This window comes from Eufriesea mexicana, unplaced genomic scaffold (assembly GCF_001483705.2).
Source record: "Eufriesea mexicana isolate 0111107269 unplaced genomic scaffold, ASM148370v2 scaffold2751, whole genome shotgun sequence".
NCBI classification, from domain to species: Eukaryota; Metazoa; Arthropoda; class Insecta; order Hymenoptera; family Apidae; genus Eufriesea; species Eufriesea mexicana.
In genome coordinates this window covers 429,409-433,881 of record NW_016910819.1, presented here as the reverse complement: position 1 = coordinate 433,881, position 4,473 = coordinate 429,409, and positions in this window count along the sequence as shown.

The following is a 4,473-nucleotide window of genomic DNA, read 5'->3' as shown; positions in this document are numbered from 1 at the left end:
CGAGTCATAGATTTAGTCGAAACTTTACAGGTTTGTAGATCTAGTCATCCAGTTTAAGAAAGTGTACCATTATAAAGGAAATTACTCGATAGGTTTTGAGATATTTATGATTAAAGCTTTATTATTCTTAACTAGAGATTTTTTCCGAATAGTTATCGATAGTTATCAAGTGGCATTGTGGTCTAATGGCAACATTTGAAAATTGCCACCAGCGTGAGAATTTTCGGATATCGCCATTAGGCCACAACGGCACCCGATAAATATTCGACATAAATCTGTAATTAAGGCAATAATAAAACTCTAATCATAAATGTCTCGAAAACTATTGAGTAGTTGCCCTTATAATTTTACACTTTCTTCAACTGGATAACTAAATCTACAAACCTGCAAAGTTTCAACTAAATCTATGACCTGAAGGACTTGCACTCTCCTTGTGAGTTCTGTCTGCGTTCTGTTTAGCTTCTGATGCGATGTCTTCGAGTTCTGTATGGCGTCTCATGTGTTCTCTTCGAATTTTAAGTGACTTCTGTAATATAATATCTGTTTCTGTAGTATAAATCTCTATTGATCGGTCGTCAACGTGTTAACTCTTTGGGGCACGCTGACATTAAAAGTGTCCCACCTTTTCGATGCACCGTGATGTATGATGGGACATTTTTAGTCCCACCTCGAAATATTGCAATAGCTGCATACGCATAGGTTTATATTTCGTCATATTTACGTAAAGCAGTTGGTAATACCTTCGACAAATGTTATAAATGTATTCGCTCGTGTTGACAACATTCAACATGCCAGTGCAGGTTCATTAATTGTTGCAAGCGGAAGGTTTATCGCGACAATCTTTTTTCCTGGTTTTATGTTTTTACATTATGTGATTCCTTTATTAGTAAAAATATACCAATTTTATTTCATTTAAAATACAATAAAATTTCTGTGCAATATTTTATTTTATTATCCGAAATCCTGTGCCGCAAAGAGTTAAAATCATGCGAATATCACGAGAAGACTGTACAAAACACACGAAAATGATCTAACGTCGTGATTATAATGTACCTCACTCATAGTCAGGTATAATTCATTGGGTGAGTACCTACATATCAACTTGACCAAAGCGATAAAATAATTTTCCTAACGTTTCCTGAAATAAATTGCAAATTAACTGGGAGACAAATGAAAAAGAATTTCTAATACAGTTGTCGAGTTATTCGTTGGAAGGGTCACGTCTATAGTCAGGATTATATCCCATCGTGTGACGAAGAGAGCGAAGAGGACTCATTCAGGCCAAGTGGAAGCACTGGCGTAGACATAGAATCAATGTTAATTATTTAACATTGGATAAAGAGTGTACCGACGTAAAGTGTTTTACCATTATGTCAGAAGTACAGGTTTCGAAAGTATCAAAGCTGGAGTTAAGCGAAACGATTAGAGTGTTTCCACTGTGCCGTCCCGGAAGCGAACTCCTGAGCTCTGCACAGTAGACTGCGAGTCCGAGTGTAAGTTTCTCCTTCGTGTCTTGGTACAAATATAGTCTGCGAAAGTACACATGGGTTTCTTTCCGCATGATACGTATCTATCTGTTGCGTAAAAAAAACTTCGCAACAAAGTACAGAATTCGAGTTACAGCGATGCAAACTGCGCAGAAAGTACTTGCTGTGTGCGAAAAGGAGAATTTGAAATATTCATACGAGATACGTGCGATTCTTTTGCAAATTGCCTGAGAATAAGTGAAACGTACGAAAGACAGTGTAAATATAAATAAATCTCGTTTGAAAAATCGTATATCCATTTAAGCCTAATTCATTTATTCCAATAATTATTACTTACACGCGAATACAGTCAAGTCTCCTATAACGCGATTAATTCGTACCGTGTTATAAGAAAATCAGAATTAATTGAAATTAGCAAATGCATTCTATGTAAACCGTGTTATGATGAACATAGTAACGACACAAATTAAATTAATTTATACCGCATTATATAGGAACCGTGCTATAAGAAACTCAGAAATAATACAAATTGAACGAATTCGTATCGCGTTATATGAAATCTAAGAAATATAAATAAATTGCACATAAATCAGACCTATATAAAAATTGCATTCTCAAAGTATCAAGCTGCGATTGGTACGGTTAATAAATAAAATTTTATAACAGAAATGGCAATGAATACGTAGATTTTTACGTATTTGAATTTAGGTTTATCGAATATAATACACAGTTCGTATAATAAAATTATAAACTAATAAAATTGTTTCCAACAAAGAAATTTAATTTGATACATATTAGTGACGTATCCTAGTTTAAAATAGGATTCTAACATGTTAACACGTTGACTGCCATGGTGTTCATCAGTGACCGGCGCTTGTCTCCTCAATGGGGCTATGGTGGTCACGAGTGTCCGACGATGCTAATTTTTTAAATGTATATTTGTTTTATTCTAGCCAATTTTTGAATATTTGAACAACGTAAATAAATAGAAAACTTTGAATAGAAAACATTAATAATTTGCACCATTTTCCTTTTTCTTTTTTTTTGCCATATTGTTTGATAAGTCATCGTTATATCCTAAGATTGATGGAAATTTTATCGTGGCCCCCTGAGCATCCCATATAGAAAGTGTGTGGCAGTCAAAGTGCTAAAATTAAATTATTTATTACCTTGTTTTATATAATTATCTCTTGGACACCTATCAAAGCCCTTATTAAAATCTTTTCTATCGTAAGTTCTCTTATATATCAATGTCAGTTCATATTTCTTCGCATTTATATTTATTTCTGAAACAGATGTTTTATTCCTCAAACAGTTTTATGAAACCCCTTCAGTTTGATCAAAATTCAGACATTCTTATTACGTGGTTCATACATTGGCAATACCACAATTAAATTGTTTTATTAATTTGAAGATCGATGTTAATTAATATATCAAATGTAAAATTTCTTATTTACCATTTTAAAAATATCCTCGACCTTATGGCAGAAAGTCTTCGAATTATTATTTTTCTGTAACGAAAGAATCGCCAAGTGCAAACATCGAATTAACATCGAATAAGGGTTGCCATAAATAAATTTTTCAAGCTATTTGAGTTGTTGGAATGTTCTTATACGAAAAACGTGTTATAAAGAGACCGTGTTATAAAAGAACTATCCCAATTTTCGTTCTAAAAGCCGGATTATAAAAGATTTGACTGTGCCCTATATACCGAAAAATCTTTAAATCTTTTAAAAGGGGCGATAGAATTTATAATGAAAATTTAAAAATTACTCATTTATGTCGTAATGGATTCAGCGATGAGCTAATGGGGGCCCAGAAATATCAAAAACGGATGAAAAAAAGAGAAAAGAGAGAAAGATCGGAAATAGAATCTATTATCCAGAATTTCAGGATGCTCTCGCACCCCATTGTTCCCCGTTGCGTAAGATAACAGAGAAACGTTATCCACTGGAGATTGCGCGAAGAATATAGCGTTGCAACTGGGTTAATGCCGAGGAACAGTATTGCTAAGTTGTTGCCGAAATCCCAGCACTAAAGTAAACAGTAGCCTGTATAATGCGCTCGTCGGAATAAAAAACAAATAGATTTTATTGCCGCGGGAAAACAAACTTACCAAATTACCGTTCGTGGGACATAAAACTTGTTACATTCTCCGCGAAACGATTCTGGAACTTTAACGTCCCCTAAATATACACAGGGATCTTAAAAACAGCAAGCTCGCGATTTTAAATGAGCGATATTCGCGGTGATATTGGAATAGCGTGGTTGACGAAGATATCGCCAGTTATAGATATCACGAGCAATATAAACCAGAAATAGTCAACGTGTGCTAACTTTTCGAATAAAAATTTTAAGTCTGTGATCGACCGATGTGACCTTCTAACCCTTTGCACTACAATAACGAGTCTAACTCGTTATGAATTTTTGTTGAATTATTATAAATTATATGTTTTATTTATCTTACCACCAAAATTATATCGAAGGGGTTGTACCATGTGTGGTAATGGTTACATAGATTTTGAAGTTATCTTACCACCAAAATTATATCGAAGGGGTTGTACCATGTGTGGTAATGGTTACATAGATTTTTAAGTATATATGTATTGGAACGAGTGGAACAAGTATGCATGGGATGGAACTATCTAATGAATTCAGGTTGTTATGATAAATGAGTATGCGTGTAATGATTGAGGTGTGTGTGAATTGTGTATGTCATGTTATGTATGAAAGTAGAAAGAACAAACCAAAGAGATTGGGCATAGGTCAGTTGTAATTGAGTTGTAATAGTGAAAATAGGTGTGAGAATGTGATTGCGAGAAATTAATTACATTTATACTTAATATTTGTGTTTGATCTTTTTTTATAATTAAATAAAGAATTGTTCTTATTTCTATTGATATTTCATCCACCACTAACAAAATAATCTAGGTAATCCAGTTCTCCTACTCAAAAGAATTTCAAAAAATTCTCTTACAAAATATAA